This window comes from Chiloscyllium punctatum, chromosome 25, assembly GCF_047496795.1.
Source record: "Chiloscyllium punctatum isolate Juve2018m chromosome 25, sChiPun1.3, whole genome shotgun sequence".
Classification (NCBI taxonomy): domain Eukaryota; kingdom Metazoa; phylum Chordata; class Chondrichthyes; order Orectolobiformes; family Hemiscylliidae; genus Chiloscyllium; species Chiloscyllium punctatum.
This window is the reverse complement of record NC_092763.1, coordinates 83173279-83200441: the sequence shown is the minus strand read 5'-3', so window position 1 is coordinate 83200441 and position 27163 is coordinate 83173279. Positions and strand designations below refer to the sequence as shown.

Sequence of the window (27163 nt, the reverse complement as noted above, 5' to 3'; positions counted from 1 at the left end):
CTTAATACTATTTGCCAAAGCCCTTTTGCCCTCCTGACTTCCCTCTTAAGTATACTCCTACTTCCTTTATACTCTTCCAAGGATTCACTCGTATCCTGTCTATACCTTACGTATGCTTCCTTCTTTTATTAACCAAACCCTCAATTTATTTACTCATCCAGCATTCCCTATTCCTACCAGCCTTTCCTTTCACCCTGACAGGAATATACTTTCTCTGGATTCTCGTTATCTCATTTCTGAAGGCTTCCCATTTTCCAGCTGTTCCCTTACTTGCGAACATCTGCTCCCAATCAGCTTTCAAAACTTCTTGTCTAATACTGTCAAAATTGGCTTTTCTCTAATTTAGAACTTCAACTTTTAGATCTGGCCTTTCCTTTTCCATCACTATTTTAACTCTAATAGAATTATGGTCGCTGGCCCCAAAGTGCTCCCCCACTGACACCTCAGTCACCTGCCATGTCTTATTCCCCAAGAGTAGGTCAAGGTTTTCACCTTCTTTAGTAGGTACATCCACACACTGATTCAGAAAATTATCTTGTACACGCTTAACAAATTCCTCTCCATCTAAACCTTTAACACTGTGGCAGTCCCAGTCTATATTTGGCAAGTTAAAATCCCCTACCATTATTACTCTATTATTCTTACAGATAGCTGAGATCTCCTTACAAAATTGTTTCTCAATTTCCCTCTGACTATTAGAAGGTCTATAACACAATTAACAAATTTTCCTGCCAGTATATTAGTCCCCTTCCAATTTAGGTGTAATCCGTCCTTCTTGTACAGGTGACTTCTACCCCAAAAGAGATTCCAGATGTACTGGGAGTAATCCAGATGTTACTACTCTCAATGACCTCATTTTTAAATTCCTGCCTAACTCTCTGTAATCTCCCTTCAGACTCTCAACCTTTTCCCTTCCTAAATTGTTGGTTCCAATGTGGACAATAACCTTTTGCTGGCCCGTCTCCCCTGTGAGAACAGTCTGCACCCTCTCTGAGACATCCTTGATCCTGGCACCAGGGAATCAACACACCATTCTAATTTTTCACTGCTGGCTGCAGAAACATCTGTCAGTACCTCAGACTGGAGAATCCCCTAACACAATTGATCTCTTGGAACCCAACGGACCCCTCATTGCATTCGAACCAGTCACAATCCCAATAAGGTGATCATCCCTTCTTTATTTCTCAGTTCCACCAAAATAACTTCCCTGGATGTATTTCCAGGAATATCCTCCCTCAGCATAGCTGTAATGCTATCCCTCATCAAAAATGCTACGTCCCCCTCCTCTCTTGCCTCCCTTTCTATCCTTCCTGTAGCATTTGTATTCTGGAACATTAAGCTGCCAGTCCTGCCCATCCCTGAGCCATGTTTCTGTAATTGCTATGATATCCCAGTCCCATATTCCTAACCATGCCCTGAAACCATCTGTCTTCCCTGTTCGGCCCCTTGCATTGAATAAATGCAGTTTAATTTATTAATCCTACCTTGTCCCTGCCTGCCCTGACTGTTTGTCTCACTTCTATTCGCAACTGTATCCAGAGTGACCTCTTTCCTCACTATCTCCCTGGGTCCCACTCCCACCCCCCCCCCCCCCACCTTCCTAGTTTAAATCCTCCCAAGCAGCTCTAGCAAATTTTTCTGCCAGTATATTAGTCCCCTTCCAATTTAGGTGTAATCCGTCCTTCTTGTACAGGTCACTTCTACTCCAAAAGAGATTCCAGATGTACTGGGAGTAATCCAGATGTTACTACTCTCAATGACCTCATTTTTAAATTCCTGCCTAACTCTCTGTAATCTCCCTTCAGACTCTCAACCTTTTCCTTTCCTATGTTGTTGGTTCCAATGTGGACAATAACCTTTTGCTGGCCCCTCTCCCCTGTGAGAACATTCTGCACCCTCTCTGAGACATCCTTGATCCTGGCACCAGGGAATCAACATACCATTCTGATTTTTCACTGCTGGCCGCAGAAACATCTGTCAGTACCTCAGACTGGAGAATCCCAAACACAATTGATCTCTTGGAACCCAACGGACCCCTCATTGCATTAGAGCCAGTCTCAATACCAGAAACTTGGCAGTTCATGCTGTGTTTCCCTTAGAATCCATGACCCCCTACATTTTCCAAAACAGCATACCTGTTTGAAATGGGTAAAGCCACAAAAGACTCCTGCACTAGCTGCCTACCTCTCTGACCTTTCCTGGAGTTAACCATCTCTGTGACTGTATCTGCGACTTTCTCCCTTCCTATAACTGCCATCCATCACATACTGTTGCTGTTGAAAATTCCTCATCACTTCTAACTGTCTCTCCAACTGATCCATTTAATCTGATAAGATTTACAGCCAACAGAATTTATGGCAGCTGTAACCCTTAAACTCTCTTTCAACTTCCACTTCTGACAAGAAGTGCATATCACTCTATTAAAGACCAATTTTGCTTCTTCAGACCCAGAAAATAACACTGTCTTATTTCTCTATAAATACTGCCCCAGGTTAACTGAATAGTTATGACTTATGTTTTAAGTTTAATCAAGAGACATATCTCCAAAAACATATAATCAAGAAAGAACCCACTCTACTCACTACTGCAGACTTTCTGTAGGATACACTTAAAACAACAATACATTTATCTGCTTCTGTGCTGTGAACTTTGCCTAACAGTTCCTCAAAGATCAATTGTGAATTTCACTGTTTGTTAATTTTCCCAGGCACACTCCAATGTCCAGTGATATATGAGTTTAGACAGCAAAGGCAGTATCAGTTTCTTTCCCTCTCTCCCCTACAATGACCTCACCATGTGCTTCCTTTGTCTGCTCTTCTCCCTTTTACAATTGCTGTTGTTTTGACTTTTTTTTTCCAAAGTTCCAAAACAATGTAACAGCATATAAAACAGTAATTGCTGCTCCTGGAATTCGAGGAAATCACCTCCAGCACCTAAAATACCTCAAAAAAGGAGCAGCTCTTACAGTCAGAAATATTTCTAGATGAAGCATTCTTTTGGCATGGTTGGGTATTGCCAGTGCCTGTGAGGTTTTATTGTTCCACAGGGCTGAAGCTGGCCTTTATTGTGTGCTTATTATATGCTTCAGAACAATTCTGAAGAAGGATCACTGGACTTGAAAAGTTAACTCTGTTTTCTCTCCACCAGCCACAGTTTGTTGTTTACCTTAGTACGTGCCACTTGGCTTCCGATCCGTGGCTTGTCATTTCCTCTTTCAGTGTATTTGTACCTTAATAAGTGAATAGTCTGTTTCTCTCCAGACTGACGATTTTTTCTTTAATGCTCAGAATCTGATTAACAGATTTTCAAATTTGAATAGCTTTTTGCCAAAGTCAAATTTTCTTTGGACTGTAACAAATCTGCCAAAAATTCATTAACAATTCCAATAGCGGGTCTGTCTCTTTTGAATTCTTATTTCAACACTTCATAATGACAGAATTCCATGAATCATTGCTTTATTCTTTTCTATGATGTGGGCATTGTTGTTATCAATCCCTAATTGTTTTTGAACTGAGTAGCTTGTTAGGACTTTTCAGATGATAGTTAAGAGTCAATCACATTATTGTGGGTCTGCTGTCAGACTAGGTCAGACTCGGTGACAAAGGCAGATTTTCTTTCATCATGAATGAGATTACAACATTCAATGATGGTTTCATAGTAACACTTACTAAGACTAGCTTTATGTTCCAGAAGTTAATTTAATTTAAAGCCAACCAGATGTCATGGTGGCATTTGAATCCATTTTAAGAGCATTAATCTGCTGTCAGTCCACTACCATTACAATTATATCACCACCTTCCCTGATTTGTAGAGATTATTAATTAAATTATCTGTTGTTTGCTAAAATCTTCTGATAAGTCTTGCCTTTCCATGAATTGGTTTGTTCTGTGAAGTAATTATTAAAACCTTTTCTTCAACACTGTGCCTTCTTTAACAGTTTGACAAGTTACAACGCCACCTCCGACAGAAGCTACTAATTACAACAGTGCATTAATTTGTTCATACTCAGTTATAATACTTGATAATAGCACAAGAATTGTTTTCTCTGAGATTTCCAATCCTGTTTTTCTGAGTGGCCTATCTCTGATATGAAGCATTTGTTGGAAGTATTATTTCTCCTTTTTTTTTCTTCATGCATTTATTTCTTCTGATTCCTTTGAGGTTGTTTTAAATATGTAGCATTTCAATGTTGTTAGCAATCTGCAGTCTTCAAGTTTGTATTGTTGCATCAGTGCTGTTTAATTTCTGTTTCTTCTGACTTGACTTTTCTTCTGACTTTTAAACTTTATAACATAGAAAGTTTGCAATATTTTCTTTGCCTGCATATTTTTAGTTCAGTATTATAGCTTCAAATGAAGCTTTAAATTTACCAAATATCCTGAGACAGCATCTTACATCCAATTCTGTTCTGAAGGACAAGGGCATCAGATACATGGGAACATCACCACCTGCAAGTTCCTCTTCAATCATTCACCATCCTGACTTGGAAACATATTGCTATTCGTTCAGTAGCTCTGGGTACAAAAGTAGCAAGTTGTGTTGTCTTACTTATTTTAAATTGTAAATTATGTTAAGTATTAATGCCATGTACTGCTTACTAGAGCTTGCCTTCCTTTTTTAAGAAGCCAAATTGTGGTTTCCCCCTTCTGGAGGATTTTTCATATTCTGCAGCTATGATGAAGGTTTCCTACTTCTTCATAGGCAAAAAAGATATTTTCCTGCCTTTCTTGGTCCAAAACACAAATGCAAATCTTCTTGCACAACTTTTATAATAAACTTGTGTGGTTTCACAGTTAATAAATCCTCCCACCGAAATAGCAATTTAAATTATTAGCATCTAACATGTGTAAATCTTAATGTTCTTCTAAATGTCTTCTTCCCTTCTTTAATTGGATTGATTCCTCAAGTCTTTAAAACTTTCCCTTAAGTTGCCAAATATAAACTGTACACCATTTCTAATATAGTTGCCTTAATATTAATTAATTTTGTGGCTCTTACTCCAACCAATAATAATTCGGCCTAATGAAGCTTACTCATGATGTTGGCAACATTCATTTGGAAGGTGAGTGTTCGCTTCCTTTTTTTAAAATCTTTCCCAGCCTGATCTTTTTGCCCATTTTATAAAATGTTTCCCCTTTTTACTCCCCTTTCTGCCACCGTACTCTGCATCTTGCCAGTTCAGTTTGTTTTTATGCTCTTGACAGGCCACATTGTTTTATCCTGTATCTGCTACTAGTTCTGAGTCTTGAATGCTGCTTTCACCCTGTTGCTGCTTCCATGAGTAATGGCAGCTGTTTCTCAGCTTATATGTTTCGGCTGCGCACAAACTGTCGGCATCTTTTTAAAGTGGTAATGTATTTAAAGTGCTAAAATTGCTTGATTAGATTACTTACAGTGTGGAAACAGGCCCTTCGGCCCAACAATTCCACACTTACCCGCAACCCACCCAGTCCCATTCCCCTGCATTTACCCCTTCATCTAACACTACGGGCAATTTAGCATGGCCAATTTACCTAATCTGCACATTTTTTGATTGTGGGAGGAAACCAGAGCACCCAGAGGAAATCCATGCAGACGCAGGGAGAATGTGTAAACTCCACACAGAGAGTTGCCTGAAGCAGGAATTGAACTCGGGTCTCAGCGCTGTGGGGTAGCAGTGCTAACCACTGTGCCACCCCACCGTGTCTTCAGAATATTTTTCCTGGGTCAGACAGATTCTCCATTCTGTTGCGGCTTTTCAGCAACGACATTTACCATTGATCACAGTGTCATGTATAAGAAATGATGCTGCCATTAAACCTCCTTTCTTGATGATTTCAAATTAACCTTCAGAGATCATATGACACACCTCTGGAGCAGGTTGGACTTGAACTTGGACCTCCTAGCTCAAAGGTGGGGACATTGGAATTTGTCAACGAGATCCTGAGCCCAGACCTCCTTTCTATGATGTGTCTAAGGGCCTGTCTAATTGTCAGTGGTAGACAATAGAACACCGTTAAATCTTAACAAAAACAGGTATTTGTTTTAAATATTGAAATGCAGTTAACTGGAAGGTAGCAACAGATACAAGTTACATTGACTAGTTAATTTTTGTAATTATGCCTATCAAAGACCTAGAGGTGGCACTTTGTCTCCATTGGGATTTTGTGCTAGACTCCCTGAATCTCCATCCAAAAACTTCAAGTAATTATAAGCATTTCAGAACCACTAGCTTATAGAAAATTATTTAGTTGATTTCAGAATTTCTAAATCAATACCTGGTTACACAGTGTTAGTATTAAGTGAATGAAAAACTTAACAAGTGTAATTATTACAATATTTCTTGAAAATTTACCAAAAATGAAAGGTGACAATATGCAGACCAACATTTGACTGTCAGTTACTACTATTCTACCCTCTTAATTAGAAGTTGAAGGTTTAACCCCCATCCCACTCTCGAACAGAGATTCATGATATGATAAGTACCACATCATGCTATTGAGGGAATGCTGTATTGTCGGATGTTCTGGAGAACAAAGGTACCAATGTTCTGTATCACCTATCTATGCCACATCTGTGACTGTGCTTAATTCCAAATATTATGTATATATATATATATAATTTAGTAAAGTTACTCCACTCCCATTTGCATTGTAGTCACACAATCATTTAATAAAATCCTTGCAAGATGCGTCATTTAATCGCTACTGAACAAGATGCATCACTTAATCACTACTGAACAATTTATAACTAAACAAAGCTTTGATGTCTGCTGAAATCACAGGCAACGGAGCATTGGCTGTGGATGGAACACAAAGTAGTATAGTAACAGTCTGTTGTTCAACAGGCTGAAACATATTTTCTCAAGACACATGCCATGGCCAGTGTTAGGATCTACCAAGCAGAAGTGGTCACCTCATTCAGTCTAAATATTAGCATCCATTTTAAACTCATTTCATTTATAATGTTACATCATTGTTGCAAAATCGTTAATCACATGTTCAGCACTATCTGACAGGTCTGCCAACCCGGAATACTTATAACCCACACACTTTCACTATTTGGTTAAAATTCTTGGGCACTATGACTTACAATGTTTGGAAGAATCCAGAGACTTTAATTCTGTTGTTTGGTCATAGAATGGAATTTGACAGAAAAAAGCCAATTGGCACATCATACATATATGATGCATCTTTACTGGAGCTAACTAAATGCCCCACTCCACTGTGATTTCCCCATTCATGCCTTCTTATTTCAGTCTGTACATTAATATATCCTATACCATTTTGAAAGCTACCAATGACGGTCACTACCCTTTCAGGTAATGCATTCCTGAAAACAACAATTTGCTTCATAAACCAAATTCTATTGAAGGCTGCTTTAGAATTGGAGGATTGGGTGATGCAAAAAAAGTGGACTTTGATCTTTTGGCAATTGACAGGCAGAAAATAATGACTGATCACAGATAAACCTACAGGGAAGTGGGCTGTGATTTTGACGTACAAGTGTCACTAAGCAAAATTGTTTCCTCTTGATGTCACGATACTGCAGCAGGAGGAGAGAGAGTGTGTAAATGCAATTTCACAGGCTCGTCCATGCTCCACCATACCAGGCAATGTAAAAAGTAACCTTAATATCTTGACAATGTTAGCACATCGTTGATTTCCTTCCGGAACTTTACCCAAGTCTGAATTTAAGACCTTCTCTTCCAACTGTAAAGTATCTGATATGCAATGATTTTGAGCTTTCATGATCTGGATCCAATTGGATGCAAATTTACAAGAGAAGACTCACCATTATTCATGTTTTTATCATAAATTGGCAACTTACTCAAAAAACCTATAAAGTGGCTGGCGAGATGTATGAGGACGTCATTCAGAAGATTAAGTTGCATTATTGGGTTGGAGATAAGTTGATTCCCTAGCTTGCCACACCATTGAGGAAATAGGAGCAGAAGGGAAAAGGAAGGCCTGAGCTAGGGCCCACACACTATTGAGGGAAAAGATTAGGAAGGGTCTTGTGGCAGTGGAGAGTTGAGACACTAAGTGCTTCTACTTAACATGCTCTCCACAGAGCTAGGTATGAAGTAAAGAAAGCACAACATCCAAGTTTGAAAAGAAAAAACAGTTTTCACAAGTCCTAACAAAGAAAGGGGAATTGGTATGTTTGGTAACTACTCGTCTTGCTCTGAATAACAGTATTCTTTGGCTTAATAGCCTATTGATCAGAATGATCTTTAAGCCAGATTGGCTGCTTTGGACACTAACCATCCAGATTGACAGATGACTGGCCAACAAGCCCAGAATGCTAAGAGCCAAGCGTTGTAGAACCAGCTGCTTTCCCACCCAGTCCCTGAGTTCAGAACATTGCTGCTGGAGTTCGTTAGGTGGTATTCCTGGCTCATCCACTTTCAGCTGCTTCAGCAGTGACCTTATAAGGTCAGAATTCAGGATGTTCACTGGTATTGTATTCAGTAACATTCATATTTCCTTGGTTATTGAATTGGTTTGTGCCAGCAAGACATGGTTAAGCTGGTATGTGGCAAATAATACCTATGCCTCACAATTTGTTTCAGGTAACAACCATCTCCAACAAGAAAATGTAATCATCTCCTCTTGACAATCAACAGTGTGGTTATCAATAAGTTCTCTACTATCAATATCTTGGGGCTATCATTGACAAGAAACTGAACTGTTGAAGTCTGATAAATACTAAGGCGACAAGAACAGATCAGAGGCTGAGAATTCTGTGGTGAAGATCCATGCTTCCTGACAAACCTCTACCTCCACAAAAGCCTGCCCATGATCCACAAGAAACAAATCAGAAGAGTGTTGGAATGCTCCCCCTGCACAATAAGTGCAGCTTCAACAACACTGTTGTATGAAAACAAGGTACTCACAACCATCCAGGACAAAGCAGCTCCCTTGGACTTTAAATAAGTGTACACTGGCAGTAAAATGTATGATCTATAGGAGGCTATATAGCTGCTCATTAGCAATTCTTTAACAGTACTTGTAAATCCATGATGACCACCATCTAAAAGAACAAGGCCAGAAGGCACATGGGAACATTCAAGATTTTAACAAGTGACACACTATCCTAGTTTAGAACTGGGATCCAGATCCTTCTCTGTTTCTAGATCAACTTGCAGTGACACTCGCCCAAACAGTGGCTGTACTCACACCATAAGGATTGCAGTAGTTCAAGAAGGCAGCTCTAACTTCCTCATGGGCAATTACAGATGGGTGATTAGCTAGCTTTGTTATGTTTTGTTAGTTTAGCTAAGAGGCATAACCAAATCTTTGATAGGTCTGAACAATAAATAAGTTTACTACACATTAAGAGACTACGTACAGTCTTATAAAGCTTCACCAGCTCTGTTGAAGCCATGACACCTCTCTCTCTCTCAGTCTATTATGTGAATTTATATATCATTACTATGGGAGATGTGACTCTCACTTTTCTAGACATTTACCCTTTCAAATCTTTCTGCTCCATAATCACACTTACATACAACCCCATCTCTTCAAGTCTCTTTATAACTATCCCTTATCTTGTTTTTGTCAGACTCAGAAGATCAGTCATCTCTCTCTGAACTTCTGCTTCTTGAATTGGATGTCCTTCAGAATGGCTTGGAGTATCAGGTTCTTGTTGAATTTTAGATTCAACTTCTGGTTCATCTAAATGTACAATTAATGTCCTTAAAGAATAAAGATAAGGTTTATCCTTTTGTCTCTAGTAGTAATTTCCAAAGTTTGTACTAAAGAATACTTCTATTGATTTTCATCTCTCTGTATAATTACATCTTCTGTGCCTTGAAGTCTCATCCATACCTTCTTTACTACCTCCAACTTGGGTAAGTTTCTGGCATAATACCTGATCTTATAGTTAGAAGTGCATGTTTCAGTAAAGTATTTCACTGCCATACACTGTCCTATAGTCCTGAAATTCTAGCTCAGGAAGAATCACATACAAAAGACAGGGAGATTGCTAGATTCTAAAGGGACAATGAGTATAAGGGCGCATTATCTGAATGCCCATAGTATTCAAAATAATGTTGATGAACTTGTTGTGCAAATCAGTATAAAGGGTTATGATTTAGTTGCCATTACAGAAACCTGGTTACAGGATGGTGATAACTGGGAATTAAATATCCAAAGGTATCAGGTAATTAGGAAGGATAGGCAGGAAAGTAAGGAAGTTGGGGTCATGCTCTTAATTAAGGATAAGATTAGGGTGATGGGGAAAGACAATATAGGATCTTAGGGAAAAATGTTGAATATATTTGGATGGACATCAGGAATTGTAAAGGGAAGAAGTCACTGGTGGGAGTAGTTTATAGATCATCCAATACTAATGCTACAGTGGCACAGACGATCAATCAAGAAATATCTGATGCATGTAAGAATGGAACGGCAGTAGTTGGGGGGGATTTTAACATTCACATTGATTGGCCAAATCAAGTCGGTAGAGGCAGTCTTGAAGAGGAGTGCATAGAACTCATCCGTGATCATTTTCTTGAACAGCATGTCATAAACCTACAAGGAAGTGTGCAATCTTAAATCTGGTCCTTTGTAATGAGATAGGTAAAATTAATGATCTCGTAGTTAAGGATCCTCTTGGAAAGAGTGATCTCAGTATGATCGAATTTTGGACAGAAATGGAGGGTGAAATAGCATCATCTAAAACCTGGGTGTTATGCTTAAACAAGGGAGACTATAATGGGATGAGAAAGGAGTTGGCTAAATTAGTCTGGGAACACAAGTTATATGGTAGAACAGTTGAGGAACAGTGGAGGATTTTCAAAGAGATTTTTCACAGGGCTCAAGGAAAGTATATTCTGGTCAAAAACAAGGCTAGCAAGGGTAGGAAAAGCCAGCCTTGGATAACCAAGGAAATAAAGGGAGGCATCCAATTAAAAGCAGCGGCTTATGAAGTAGCCAAGAGTAGTGGGAAACAGGAAGATTGGAAAAACTTTAAAAAGCAATAAAAAATCTCGAAGCAAGCATTAAAGAAAGGAAAGATAGATAATGAATGCAAACTAGCAAAGAATATAAAAATGGGTCGGAAAAGTTTTTAAAAATATATAAAATGGAAAAGGATGGCTAAAGTGAATGTTGGTCCCTTACTGGATAAGGAAGGGGAATTAATATTGGATAATGCTGAAACAGCTGCGGCATTAAATTAACTATTTTATGTCAGTGTTGTCACAATGTTGATCTTTTTACAAGGTTGTTATGCCCTTGAGTTTTCTTTTTCCAGAGACGGGGATAATTGGCCAAGCTCCAACTGGGCTGGGTTTGAAAGGTTTATTGGGGCCCTTCTTATCTATACTGAACAGATAATGCCGTCAGCCTAAGACTTTCATGTCTTAAAACGCCAGTATAATCAAAGGGGAGTGGTCAGCTAGCTGTGCAGCTAGTCTTCATTTAGCTGAGAACTTTTGGAAGTTCAGCAGTAGCATGTGTGAAGAAAGGCTGCTGCAGCAAGTCCAGCCTGGTACTCTCTCTGTCTGGCTTAAAACCTGTAAGGCCTGGTTTGTTTCATTTTAACTGTTTGTGCTAATGAATGTGTTTATTGGGATCGTTGCAGGTATTTTCAGAACAGCATCATTAAGTCAGGATAGTCTATCAAGTTTTGGATAGGATAAGTTATCTGGTATTCTATTTTTTATTCTTTACGTTTCATTCCATAATTTTGTGAATAAATTCTGTTTGTTTAAAACTTGACAGTCGAACTAGCTAATTCACTCTGGGAATATACACTATACACTTACCTAAACAAACAGCAAAGTTTTGGTCTGGGCTACCTGCTTAAAAATGTTTTAATGGGTCGGTCCCGGTCCATAACAGTCTTCACAGTGGAAGATGTGTCTAACATGCCAACGAATGATGTTATGGATACAATGGGAGGTGAGGACCTCAGTTCAATTGTTATCACTAAAGCTGTAGTGTTGAGCAAATTTGAGGGTCTAAAGGTAGATAAGTCCCCTGGTCCTGATAGATTGCTTCGCAGGGTGCTGAAAGAAATTGCAGAAGTTATGGTAGATATGTTCGTGGTAGTTTACCAAAATTCATTGGACACCAGGCAGATTCCGGCAAACTGGAAGTCAGCAAATGCCACAGTGTTGTTTAAAAAAGGGTGTAGCTAAAAGGCAGGTAGCTATAAGCCAGTTAGCTTAACGTCTGTAGTTGGGAAACTGCTGGAGGCTATTGTTAAAGAAGAATTAGTAAGACATCTAGATGGAAAGAGTCCCATCAGGCAGATGCAGCATGGATTCAGGAAGGGAAGGTCGTGATTGACAAACTTACTGGACTTCTTTGAGGATGTAACAAGTGCGATGGATGGAAGGGAACAGGTGGATGTTATATACTTGGATTTCCAGAAAGATTTAATAAGGTGTTACATAAAAAAAACTTATTCATAAGATAAGAATGCATGTACTTGTGGGGAATATACTAGCATGGATAGAGGACTGGGTAACCAATAGAAAGCAGAGAGTTGGGATAAATGGGTGTTTTCTGGTTGCAGGTCAGTGGTGAGTGGGGTGCCGCAGGGACCAGTGTTGGGCCCGCAACTATTCATGATATTTCTGATTGATTTTAAAGAGGAGGCCAAGTGTAACATATCCAAGTTTGCTGATGGCACTAAATTGAGTGGAAAGGCAAAGTGTGCAGAGGATGTGGAGCGTCTGCAGAGAGATTTAGATAGGTTAAGTGCGTAGGCAAGGATTTGGCAGATGGAGTACAATGTTGGTAAGTGTAAGATTATTTACTTTAGAAGTAAATATAGTGGGTCAAAGTATTATTTAAATGGTGAAAGATTGCAGCATGCAGAGGGACTTAGGAATGCTCGGACATGAATCGCTAAAAGTTGATTTGCAGGTGCAACAGGTAATCAGGAAGGCAAACAGAATATTGGCTTCCATTGTGAGTGGGATTGAATTTAGGAACAGGGACGTTCTGCTGCAATTGTGCAAGGTGTTGGTGAGGCCATACCTGCAGTATTGTGTGCAGTTCTAGTCTCCTTACTTGAGGAAGGACATACTGGCTTTGGAGGCAGTGTAGAGGAGGTTCACCAGCTTGATTCCTGAGATGAGGGTGTTACCCTATGAGGAGAGGTTAAGTCGCCTGGGGCTGTACTTGCTACAATTTAGAAGAATGAGAGGGGATCTTATGGCAACATATAAAATTATGAAAGGGATAGATAAGATAGAGGCAGGCAAGTTGTTTCTGCTGGTGGGTGAGATGAGGAGACATGGCCTCAAGATTGGGGAAATGATTTAGGACAGAGATGAGGAGGAACTGCTTTTCCCAGGGAGTACTGAATCTATGGAATTCTCTGCCCAAGGAAGCAATAGAGCCAGCTACATAAAATATATTCAAGATGCAGTTGGATGGGTTTTTGCATGGTAGGGAAATTAAGGGTTATAGGGATAATGCAAGTAGGAGGAGCTGAGATGAGGGATAAATCAGCCATGGTCTTAATGAATGGCACAGCAGGCTCGATGGGCCAAAAGGCCTCTTCCTTCTTGTATTACGATGAAATATTTTAGGAATTTGTGTTGAGCTTTACTTTTATCAACAATTCTGATTAGTGCTAGTCTATGTAGAAATGGAGTGCTGTTTGAAAATCATCATGCACATTTGACCACATTTTAATGAGTCTGATTCCTCTTTCAACTTCACCATTGGACTGTGGGTTTCTCAGGACCATGTAAGATACACAATACAGAATTCCCCTTTAAGTGTAAAGCATGCAATTGCAAATTGTAAACTATGATTGTAGACCATCTGGTCAGGAATGCCATGCGTTGCAAAGATCTCACTAAAGCTCTAACGACTTTTCTTGGAAAATCAGATGTTTTGCGGCCACCTCTTGGTTTCAGTTTCTGTTCAATCTTATACTGCCTTGCCTTGTGTAATAGCACTGACCTTGGATCAGATCAGCCTGCTTTTTATTTAAATTTGCCCTTTCTAAGGGAACTAAATTTTCCGTGCTGTCCAATGTACCATTAAATTTATTTTTTGCTGTCTTTAAAAATTGTTCACCAGATCCCCCTTGCTGTTAAGTTCTCTGCCTCGAAGTCTATTCGATCAGGATTTTCTTCACAGACCACCATGCCCCTCTGGCATAGCCTGAATACTTTTGCAGGTTAATTTTCTGACTTTCTATGTCTCCACATTGTTTATGAAAGAGCTTTGATTCTTCACTGTCTCTTTCCAAGTTCTCCGGAATTTTGGTGCCACCTTTTTCAGGTCTGACTGCACAATCTTCTTTAAATGTAGTTCTTCAAAGTTTTCTGATTCCTTAGCAGCTACTATCACAGTTATACCCCTATTCACCATATTGTCTAACAGGGCCTAATGCTGTTCACCATGATGAGGGAACAACCTGGATAGATATGGCTGCCTGCAAGAGCCTTTCTTCCTCTCTCCTCCTTGTGTGAGTAGCTTCCTCTCTTCTCCAGAGCCTCTACATCTCCCTCTGATGTTGCAGCCCAAAGGGAATTGTGAATTTAATACCCACTGCATGGATGATGTTTTGCACCCAGAACTCTCACAGTCACAACTAACACCTTCGACACATGCAGCACCACACCGACTTCTCCACAATTCGCACTTATCTGAAAACCCAGTATTTCCTCCAACTCAGTCAGAAGCAGTAAAAATTAATCATGTTCAGCGTGTGAATGGCCAGTAAGACACCCTCCTAGCCTCTCACCATTCTGACTTTGGACTATATCATTGCTTCTTCAATGCCATTTGGGGCATTCTTAACAACATGACTTAACACCAACTTCCCAAGGAACACTGTCATCCCATAAACAAAAATAAAAAGGTAGGCACAGCAAGTTTGAGTGCTGACATGAAATCAGAATTCACAATGACTAATGTCTCACTCTGCTCCCTGCCCACACTCCTAACATTTACATCTGGGAAGCATTGTCCCTCAGATATCAACATTTAATGCCAAAACCACAAAGCTTATAAACCCTAATATTGGAGCATCTAAGTTTTTTCCTCATGATGAAGCTTTTCAATCCACTCTTTCAACTATCTCTGATACAAAATCAAAATAATTGTAAGATCTGAAGGTGGGAATTCATATACATCAATTTCTAAAATGTTAGTTAGGATTTCATGTGAGCAATGGGGATTTTTCTCAGTAGTTGGAGAATCAGTGTGAGTCCTGCAATGCATTTTCTTGAGAGGCCTGATGCTATTTGATTTCAATCAGGCATTTATCTGGGCAGTTCTCTAGTATGACCAACAACATTGGGAACATTGAACACCATCAGTATGACAGTGGCAAATTCGCTGGGGCTTGCTGACAATCGTAAATAGAGCACAGGAGGGGAGAGGATTGCCAGGAAAAGGGATGGGGAGCACGGTAGGTAACAAGGGACGAGGTGTGCCCCTGTGAGACTTCCTCTACCTGCGCCAGGACTTGACTGGGAAGAAAATACCCATGAGCAAGTAACAACTTACTGGGCTGCTGGTAAATCTGACTGTTTGTTGGGTGGACCTCTGAGATCCCCACCTACTACTGATATTCAATCAACAGCAGCAACCTATAGGCCTTCCTGCCCTGCCATGAATTGTCATCGAGATCTCAATCAGCATAGTTCCACCCACTTCCAATCCCCACTTTTGAACATTTCCTGGTGAGATGGTTACACCTGTCCATTTTTCCACTTTTTCTCATCTATTAAAGTTTGTCTATCTCAGCTGCAAGACCAATCTGATATTCCTGCGCATGAGTAAAACTCATCCCATAAACAATCCATTGCTTCAGTGATCGAATGAGGTCAGCCAGGTGGATGTCATAGAAAATGGTTCCCCTGATTGGGGCTGTTAATCTGGTCCAATCAGGGAGGCCTGGCTGACAGTTATAAACAGGAGCTTTACTCTCCAATTCTATTTTGATTTAGTCCCTACCCTCCCCTTCACTGTTTTGATCACACAGCATTGCCCTGTGGTTTGAAGGGCAGTGCTTGTCACTGGCCACTCGGGTGTTTTTCCTATCTTCCTGGTGGTGGAAATTGAATAAAGATTCGTGCACTCTGTGTCTTTCACTGTGTCTCACATCTACACACACACACACCATGGGTGCTGGGGAATAAAAATAAGCACTACCGCACTTAGGCGGTAGTGTGGGGGTTAAGAAAAGAAAAAAATAAAAAAAGAGAAAGAAGAAAAAGAAAAAAATAAAAAAATAAAAAAAAATAAAAAAAAAATAAACAGGAGCTTTACTCTCCAATTCTATTTTGAGTTAGTCCCTACCCTCCCCTTCACTTTTTGATCACACAGCATTGCCCTTTGATGTGAAGGGCAGTGCTTGTCACTGGCTATTCCTGGTGTTTCCTTTCTTCCTGGTGGTGGAAACTGAATAAAGATTTGTGCACTAAGGAAAAAAAGGGGTGCCACACATCCTGAGAAAAAAAAAACAAGTAAAAAAAAACACGATTGTCAGAGGTTCTATTCACTCTGAGAGCTGGCTCTGAGGGACCTGGATCAGTGTCAAGGACACTCCACATTAAAAAAAAACAGGAGCTATCCCCCTCCAATTCTATTTTGATTTAATCCCTGCCCTCCTCTTCACTGTTTGATCACATAGCATTGACCTTTGATGTCAAGGGCACTACTTGTCACTGGCCTCTTGGCTGCTTCTTTTCTTCCTGGTGGTGGAAACTGAATAAAGATTTGTGCACCTTGTGTCTCTCGCTGTGTCTCACACCTGCACACACACAACATGAGTGTGAGGGAAAAAATAAGCACTACCACAATTCAACAGTAATGTGGGGGTAAAAGGGAAAAAAAATAAACAGGAGCTTTTCACGCTGAGAGCTGGCTCTGAGGGAGCTGGATCAGTGTCAAGGACTCTCTGTGTATAAACAAAGGGTGACTGGTGATATGATACCTGCCCATGTGGAGTTATCTCAGACAGCTGAGCTAATACACTGATATCTCTCAGTTTCCCTGTCACTTCACTCTATCCCATTTGCCAAACCCCAGCAAACCAAATATTCCTCATCATGAGGGGCATGGAAAAGGTGAATAGCCAAGGTTTTTACTTCCCCAGGATAGGAAAATTATGAGTCCAAAACTAGAGGGCATAGGTTTCAGGTGCAAGGGGAAAGATTTAAAAGGGACCTAAAGGGTGACTCTTTCACACAGAGGATGGTGCATGTAGGGAATGAACTGACAGGGGAAGTGGTGGAGGCTGGTACAATTACACCATTTAAAAGGCATCTGGGTGGGCATATGAAAAAGGAAAGGTTTTAATCATGGCTTCCATGTTGGGTCATACATTCAGAAATATCCTAATCAGTGTGCCATGGACAGCAAAGTTAAATACACATTCAAGTTCAATATCTCCCCCTCTGCCCCAAGTGCAATCAACCAGGAAGAAGCCTCCAGCAAAAACCAAGATTAAGAAATGTTGTCCTCATTGAAGGTGTCCAAACTCCATTTTTGATGCCCAGGACCACAGTTAGAGATTTGATGCCGCATGACTTGGCCAAAGTAACATTGCAGGGTCTAACTTGTAGGAACCAACATTCCAAAAGCAGATGTTGACTACATAGTGTTTTGTTATGTCATTCAAGAAGTCCAAACAAGTAATGCTGTTTGAGAGTGTTTTTTTTTAATTCCTTGGATCAATGGTGACATCATCAGAGAGGCTGAGGGCTGAAGCAGAACAGGCTAGAGGCATGCAACGGAGCAGACAGACAGCAGGCTGGAGGCCTGAGTGGTGTGGGGATGGCCAGTATGCTTGGAGCAGAACAGGAAAGATTCTTAGACTGTGGACTAGAGTGAGCGGTCAGTGGCACGTGAGCCCAGTTAGACCATGTGTGGTAACCCCCTGCAATGTTTGGCTGCAGGCCAGTTTTAGAAAGGTTGTAATGTTTATCATTTTAACTTTATTTCTTATTTCTCTAACTTGCACTGTGAATAACTGTAAGGTAATATAATTTTCTTTTTTTAATTGCTCTATTTTGCATCTAAGATTTTTATCTAGATGCTTTATACCTAAGATGGCACCATGTGGGGCAACATGATAAACTTTTCACTATACTCCTGTACTTCTGTACTTGCATACATCTTGCAAGAAACCTAATTATAATTTTAGAGGGATATTGGCCAAATGCCAGCAAATGGGATGAGATTAATTTAGGATATCTGGTTAGCAGGGATGAGTTGAACAAAAGGTTTCTGTGCTGTACAACTCAATGATTCAGTCTCCCTAGTGCAGAAAAACTCTTAAGGTCTGGAGATGGGAAAATGCTCTTCGTCAACACCTCACCATTAAAAATGGAATTGGGCCCTGAAAATATGGAGTGACATGTTGTAATCCATTTATGTAATCTGGGCATTGTTGGCTAGGCCCATATTTATACCAATCCTTATCTGACCTTCAGAAGATGGTGGTGATCTACTACTGCCTTTTTGACGAGTGTACACTTACAATGCCATTACAGAAGAAGTTATACAGGCATAAAGAATGGAAACAGACCTTTTGGTACAAATCATCTATGCTAACCAAATTTCCTAAACTAAACTAGAAACATTTGTTTGCATTTGAACCATGTCACTCTCTACATTTCCTATTCATGTTCCTGTCCAAATGTCTTTTAAATGTTGTAATGGTACCTACATTTACCCCTTCCTCCGGCAGTTCATTGCACATATGAACCACCCTCTGTATCAAAGGTTATCCCTAAGGTCCCTTTTAAATGTTTTTTCTTATTACCTCAAAATTACACCCTCAAGTTTTTAACTCCACTATTCAAGGGAAAAGACCTTCGCTCTTCACCTTATTATGTCTCAAGCTGCTTCCTCAACAAATTTCTAATTGAATATCAGAGGTGAGGATGTTTGCTGATGCTGTACAAACTTCAGTATTATTTGTTTGCAGATATTTTAAAAATTTATTTGTGGGATTAGGATGGCATTGGCTGGGTCAGCAATTATGGCCTTTCTTAACTGACCTTGAGAAGGTGGTTGAGAGTGTGGTGCTGGAAAAGCACAGCAGGTCAGGCAACATCCGAGCAGAGTAGAATCAACGGTTCATCAGGAAGGGCTTATGCCCGAAACGTCAATTTTCATATTCCTCAGATGCTGCCCGACCTGCTGTGTTTTTCCAGCCCCACAATCTTGACTCGGATCTCCAACATCTGCAGTCCTCATTTTCTCTCTTGAGAAGGTAGTGGCAAGTAACCTCCTTGAATTGCTGTCGTGTTAGGGTATAGATATACCCAGAGTTCTATTTTAAATGAGCTGCAGAAAGTTGATCCAACGGCATTGAATATGACAATTATAGTTCCAAGTCAGAATGATGTGTGACTCAGAAGGAAACTTTCAGGTGATTGCAGTCCCAAGTATGATTAGATTTCCTACAGTATGGAAACAGGACATTCAGCCCAATAAGTCCATACCAACCCTCTGAAAAGCAATCCACCCAGACCTATTCCCCAACATTTACCCCTGACTAATGTACCTAACACTATGGGAAATTTAGCATGGCCAATTCACCTAACCTGCACATCTTTGGATTGTGGGAGGAAACAGGAGCACCCAGAGGAAACCCATGCAGACATGGGCAGAATGTGCAAACTCCACACAGACAGTCACCCGAGGTGGGAATTGAACCCAGGTCCCTGGCACTTTGAGGCAGCAGTGCTAACCACTGAGTCACCATGCTGCCCCACTGACCACCGTGCTGCCATGGGTATCTATCCCCTTTGTCATTTCAGGTGGGAAGGGTCACACGTTTGGAAAGTCCTGCTGCCACTGTATGCCAGAGGTGCATTGAGTGAATAATAAAGGGAGCAGATGGGATGCCAGTCTAGTTGGCTACTTTGTGTGAGAAGTAGTCAAAATTCTTGAATATTGCAGGATCTGCACTTATCCAGGAAAATGGATAGTATTCCATCACACTTATAAATTGTATTTTGTACAGTGCAAATAGGCTTTGTTGAATTAGAAGCTGCATTACTCATTGCAGGATTCCTCTGACCCAGCTTGAAATTCCATGTCTTAATTCCTGATACACTAAATCTTGTACTTCCCAGCAGAGGAGAATGCTCGCACTCCATCCAGCGAAGAAAACCGATGCCAAAAAGTAATCTCAAAATTCCAAATCCATGCAGAAAGTGCAGCTCCAATCATGTGGTCCCATTCAAATTCCCCAACATAACAAGATGATTGATCCCCTCGGAATCAAACATTCTATTCTCCCTACTTGGTAGAAATTCAAAGGCCTGACATCAGGGATATTTCTCTCATCCCCACCTCCCTGTTAAGCAAGAAATTGGGATCTAGCAATATGACAGGTTATTTCAGAGAAATGCAGAGAAACAAGGGAAACAAAAATGTCCCCCACAATACGTGCATCCAGTTCACCCACCAAACATCAACCTTCCCTTCACAACATTTCACCTTTGTCACTTATACTCCCTGATCCGAATCACTACTTCCATACTCTGTGTTCCATCCCCCTGCATATCCTCCGTAACTTTTCATCTGTACCCAATGATCTCTTTACCTTCTCATTCGGCCTCACCTGGAGACCACACAGTCACTGCAGCTCTGCAACTAAGTTTTCACTATGTCTTAAGTCAATTGCAGTTAAACATTAAAAATGTTAAAAAAATGAACCAAATCAAGTCAGTGTAAATGCTTAATTATCAGGTGAGCAAAATCATTGACAGTATAATGGGTATTTACCTGATCCTGTTTTTTTCGTTAGCTTTTCTATCTTAAACAATTCTGTATGGGCATAAGAAAAACATCTTGGTGAACAATGTTTTCTGCAATCATGATAATCTCTGAAAAACTGTAAATGTTGAGAGTGATGTTACCGGCGCTCAGGGATGGGCACAGGGGCTGGGTAGTGCTGTACTGGGAGATGGTGGTTGGTCTTCTGAAATGGTTGGCTTTGAATAAACTGTGACATACACTGGTTATGGACCAAGCAAGACCCCTTAAAACATTTCAAGAATGTAGCCCAGACCCTAACTTTTCTATTGTTTTAAGCAGCCGAAGCATGGATATTCCAGGAGTGATGCAGTTGGTCAAACAATCTGTTAAACAATGGTGGCATGGTGGCTCAGTGGTTAGCACTACTGCCTCACAGCACCATGGACCTGGGTTCGTTTCCAGCCTCAGGTGACTGTCTATGTGGAGTTTGCACATTCTCTCTGTGTCTGCATGGGTTTCCTGAGGGTGGTCAGGTTTCCTTCCACAGTCCAAAGATGTGTAGGTTAGGTGCATTGGTCAGGGTAAATATAGAGTAATAGGGTAGGGTAACAGGTCTGGGTGGGTTACTCTTCGGAGTGTCGGTGTGGACTTGTTGTGCCGAAGGACCTGTATGGAATGCTTTGCCTGCAACAGTAGTAGATTCGCCAAGTTTAAGTGCATTTAAGTCGTCATTGGACAGGCATATGCACGTACATAGAATAGTGTAGGTGGGATGGGCTTCAGATTAGTATGACAGGGCGGCACAACATCGAGGGCCGAAGGGCCTGTACTGCGCTGTAATGTTCTATGTTCTATGTTCTATGTTCTATGTTTCCACACTGGAGGGATTCTATGTAAACAGAATTTATTTATACGCGAACAAAAGAAAATTGAATTTAGAATAACATAACTTTATGAAAACCCAATTAAACTCTATTGCAACTCAATGATGCTGTTTCAAATACATGCAACATCTCCATAAACACCCCCTTGGCAAAAAAAGGTAAAATCAAACACAGGTTCTTACAGGCAAATGTCAGAAAGAGAAAGAAAGAGAGGATCAGCATGGAGCTGCTTCTTTGGATGCCCAGCAGTTTCTCTGGGTTCCTGGCTAAAACCTAACCAGCAGCTGCAAACAAAAACAGCTTGCTGAAACTAAACCAAACCTTGAGTTGTGAGAACTGGCCACTCCCCTTTCATTGTACCAGTGTTTTAAAAAACAACACTTAAAATGTTTCTTAAGTCAATATTTCCAGACATATTAGAACCTCTGTCTTTATGACCCCTCTGGAAAAAAAACAAGGACAACACAACCTTGTCAAAGGAGCTGCATCATCACACACTGAACGTTTTGAAAGCAAATAGGCAGTATGTCATATTTAATGATGGATAATATATTCCTGAACAAATATTCATTCTTCTGAGACACACAAATACAGCAGGAAAGGTGAATCACCTGTGGCTAACAAAAGATCTGTGGACAGAGAGCAAATTTAACATTGCGAATCTGAAGAAGTGTCACTGGACTTGAAATGTGAACTCTGTTTTCTTTCTGCAGATGTTCGCAAGACCTGCTGAATTTCTCCAGCAATTGTTGGTTTTGTTTCAGATGTCAAGCTATACACAGTTCCCCTTCATTTTACTTGAACTTCCTTTGTTAGCCACAGGTGATTCACCTTTCCTGCTGTATTTGTGTTGTAGGGATACCACAATGTTGTTAGGAACACAGTCCCAGGATTTTGACTTATCAACAATGAAGAAAAATGATGTAATTCCAAATTAGGATGGTATGTGACATAAAAGGGAATTTGCAGGCAGTGAAGATACCAAGCATCTGTGCCCTTGTTTTTGAAGATGGTAGAGTTTGTGGGACAAACATAGAAATTGCTGGAAAAGCTCAGCAGGTTTGGAAGCATCTGTGGAGAAAATCAATGTTAATGCTTCTGGTCAAGTGACACTTCCTCAGAGTTTGTAGAGTACGTAGATTTGGAAGATGCTGTTAAAGAAGAGTGAGTTTTTGCGTTATTACAGAGCATCTAGCATCTGCTGTTCCTCAACATCAATAGTGAGGGAAGTGAATGTTAACGGTTGTAGATGTACCGCTAATTGATCAGATTGCTTTGTCCTGGATGGTGAGGAGCTTCTTGAATATTGTTGGAGCTGCCCTTATCCAGGCATGACTTGAGTCCACTGGTTAAAGAACTGGCATTACAGAATGGGAGGTGAGTTACTTATTACTAAAATACTAGCTCCTAACTTTTAATCACAGAAAGGGTAGTCCAACTCAGTTTCAGGTCAATAGTAACCCCTGAGATGGTGACAGTGTGGAATTTATCAATGCTAATGCCTCTGAACATTAAGGGTTAATGGTTAGACTCTCTTGATGAAGGTGGCCATTGCTGGGCACTCATGTGGCACACTGTGTCACTTGTCATTTATCAGCCCATGCCAGGATATTGTTCTGGTCTTGCTACATTAGGAAATGGAAAGTATGTCTATTTAGATGTCAAGAATAGTTCAGAACATTGTGTTGTCATTAGCGAGCATCCCCCAGTCTGACCTTATGATGGAGGGAATGTTATTGATAAAGTAGCTAAAGATGGCTGGGCTTAAGACACTATCCTAATGATTTCCTCAGGCTTAGATGATCTTTTCCACAAATTGTGATTTTGCTGTGCCACCTAAATGCAATATTTCTGTATCTGCTGATGACATAGAACTGCCTAAGGAATGCAGAGGATGCAACAAAGATTCAGCTTGAATCCCTGAACCAAACAAATCCCCACTCCACATATTGTGTTTCTCTTTCTTTGACTGTCATCTTTCTACTCCTTCTTCCTTCTTCTTCTCTTCTATCCTTCTGGCCCTTAACCCTTCCCCCCTCCTCACCTGGTCCTATTATTCCTTCATCTCCTCATTCTGCCTCACCTGGATACTGCACAGTTACAGCCATTCTGCAGATTAGCTTTCACTATGTATTAACTCAACTGCAGTTAAACATTAAAGGGAAGACACAAACAAATTATTATAAGCCATTTCAGATTTTTAAACAGAAGACTGGCAAAACCAACAACATTGTCCTGGATATTTACCTGGTGCTGCTTTGTCTGCACTCGCTTTTACTGCAAAACTTTCTACATAGGCATAAGGAAAATATCTTCGTTAACAAAAACATCAGCTGTTATTTTAGTATATTCAAAGCCATAAACATTAGGCTAGATATTTCCGAAAGTCCGGAAGAGGTGGGGATAAGAGATCTGGAGACAGTGTGCTGCAAAATTATAAGGGGATTGTGGAGTGGAGAATTATGATTTTCTTTCCACCATCACATTTTTACGAGCGATGGTGCATGTGTGGGGGTGGAATGAGGTGGTGGAGAGATGGGGAGTTAACTGCCCTGTTTAATAAAGAGGTTATAAATTTTGGCGAATCTTGGTGGGCATTCTTGTGGGTAGGGTCATGGACTCCTGTTCTTTCACAAGAACTATCACCTTATCACACCTCACAGCTGCTTCCTCAATGAATTTCGAAAAGAATATCAGAGGTGATAATGTTCTCTTATGCTGTGCAATGTTCAGTAAAATTTGGTTGCAAACACTCTTTAAAATTTGTTTGTGGTATGTGGGTGATATTGGCTGGGTCAGCAATTATGGCCCTTTCTCAATTTACCGTGAGAGGGTGGTGACAAGTAACCTTCCTGAATTGCTGTACTTAACGTGGTGTTGATACATCCAGAGTGCTCTTTTGAAAGGAGTGCAATATGTAGACCCAATGACACTGACAATGACAATTACAGTTCCAAGTCAGAATGATGTGTGACTCAGGAGGAAATTTGCAGTTGATGTCAATGCCAAGTATCAGCCCGCTTTGTTATTTTACTTGGTATGGTTCCATGTTTGGAAAGTGCTGCTTCCACTATATGTTGGGGGTGGATTGAATGAATGATAAAGATAACAGATGGGATGGCAGTCTAGTTGGCTACTCTGTGTGGGATGCAGTCAAAATTCTTGAGTATTGTGGGATGAGCACTCATCCAGGCAAATGGATAGTACTCCATCAAGATTTCAATTTGTGTCTTGTACAATGTAGATAGAGTTAAGAATTACACACTGTGTGCGTGGGAGGGCAGGTTTATGAGTGTCTGTGAGAGAGTGTGTGCATGTGTAAGTGTGAGTGTAAAGTGGTATAAGTCTGTGAGCGTGTGCACATATAGATGTGCAAGTGTGAGGTATGAAAGATAGCTTGTGCATGAGAAAGGTCCCAGTTGAGTCCATCCCCATGGGTACCGAGCTTGGTTATCAGACTCTGCTTGGCCACTTTGCATTCTCCACCCTCCCTCCCCCCCACACACACACATATAAGTTTGTGGGGTGAATTTATACTTGCAGAATTGTGTTTTATTTAGCTCAAAAACAGCATGAATCCACATAAGATTCTTTAAATCCCTTTTTTGGAAATAGAATCAATCTGAACATTGGGGCACAGACGGTCTCACACAGGGCACTTCACACCTTCAGTGCGTTGTCTGAGCTGATGAAGGGGCAATGCTCTGAAAGCTGGTGCTTCCAAATAAACATGTTGGACTATAACCTGGTGTTGTATGATTTTTACATTTGTACACCAGTCCAACACTGGCACCTCCAAATCATGACAGTGTGGAAAGGCTTTGTTGAGTTGGGAGCTGAGTTACTCATTGTAGGATCCCTAGCCTCTGACCAAGCTCTAAATTCCATCTCTTATTCCTGATACAGTGAATGTTCTATTTCCCAGCAGAGAAGGATACGGCCTCTCCATCCAGCTGACGAAAGCTGATCTCAAAAATATCTCCTCAAAATTTCAAACATGAAGCCCAATCAGAAATTGTATCCTTAATCATACTGTCCCATTCAAATTCCAGCAACATAACTCGACAATTAGAACGTAGAACATTACAGCGCAGAACAGGCCCTTCGGCCCTCAATGTTGTGCTGACCTGTCATACCAATCTGAAGCCCATCTAACCTATGCTATTCCATGTACGTCCATATGCTTGTCCAATGACGACTTAAACATACTTAAAGTTGGTGAATCTACGACCATTGTAGGCAAAACATTCCATACCCTTACTATTCTCTGAGTAAAGAAGCTTCCTCTGACATCTGTCCTATATTTATCACCCCTCAATTTAAAGCTATGCCCTCCCGTGCTTGTCGTCATCATACTTGGAAAATGGCTTTCCCTGTCCACCCTATCTAACCCTCTGATTATGTTATATGTCTCTATTAAGTCACCTCTCAACCTTCTTCTCTCCAAAGAAAACAGCTTCGAATCCCTCAGCCTTTCCTCGTAAGACATTTCTTCCATACCAGGCAACATCCTAGTAAATCTCCTCTGCACCCTTTCCAAAACTTCCACATCCTTCTTATAATGCGGTGACCAGAACTGTACACAATACTCCAAGTGCGGCCGCACCAGAGTTTTGTACAGCTGTAGCATAACCTCATGGTTCCAGAACTTGATCCCTCTATTAATAAAAGCTAAAACACTGTATGCCTTCATAACAACCCTGTCAACCTGGGTGGCAACTTTCAAGTATCTGTGAACATGGACACCGAGATCTCTCTGCTCATCTACACTACCAAGAATCTTACCATTAGCCCAATACTTTGCATTCCGGTTACTCTGACCAAAGTGAATCACCTCACACTTGTCCACATTAAGCTCCATTTGCTACCTCTCAGCCCAGCTCTGCAGCTTATCTATGTCTCTCTGTAACTGACAACATCCTTCAACTCCACCGACCTTAGTGTCGTCTGCAAATTTAATAACTCGCCCTTCTACGCCCTCATCCAGGTCGTTTATAAAAATGACGAACAGCAATGGACCCAACACCGACCCTTGCGGTACACCACTAGTAACTGGACTCCAGGATGAACATTTCCCATCAACCACCACCCTCTGTCTTCTTTCAGTAAGCCAATTACTGATCCATACTGCTATACCTCCCGCAATCCCATTCCTCCGCATTTTGTACAATAGCCTACTGTGGGAAACCTTATTGAACGCTTGCTGAAATCCATATACACCACATCAACTGATTGACTCTCATCTACCTGTTTGGTCACCTTCTCAAAGAACTCAATAAGTTTGTGAGGTATGAGTTACCCTTCACAAAACCGTGCTGACTATCACTAATCAAATTATTCTTTTCTATCTGTTCAAATTATTCTTTTCTAAATCCTATCTGTTACAACCTTTTCCAACACTTTACTAACAACTGAAGTAAGGCTCACTGGTCTATAATCACCAGAATTGTCTCTACTCCCCTTCTTGAACAGGGGAACCACATTTGTTATCCTCCAGTCTTCTGGCACTATTCCCGTAGACAATGACGATTTAAAGATTCAGCAATCTCCTCCCTGGCTTCCCAGAGGATCCTAGGATAAATCCCATCCGGCCCA

The 27163-nt window shown here is 40.7% G+C and overlaps 1 long non-coding RNA gene across 1 annotated transcript in view; it reads right to left on the bottom strand.

Moving 5' to 3' along the window:
• The window catches only part of LOC140495676 (uncharacterized), a 47172-nt gene extending 26416 nt beyond the window's left edge, over positions 1–20756 (bottom strand). The window contains exon 1 of the long non-coding RNA XR_011964073.1: positions 20712–20756. This is a non-coding gene — a long non-coding RNA (uncharacterized lncRNA). The remainder of the gene's footprint in view (positions 1–20711) is intronic.
• Positions 20757–27163: the final 6407 nt, after the last annotated feature.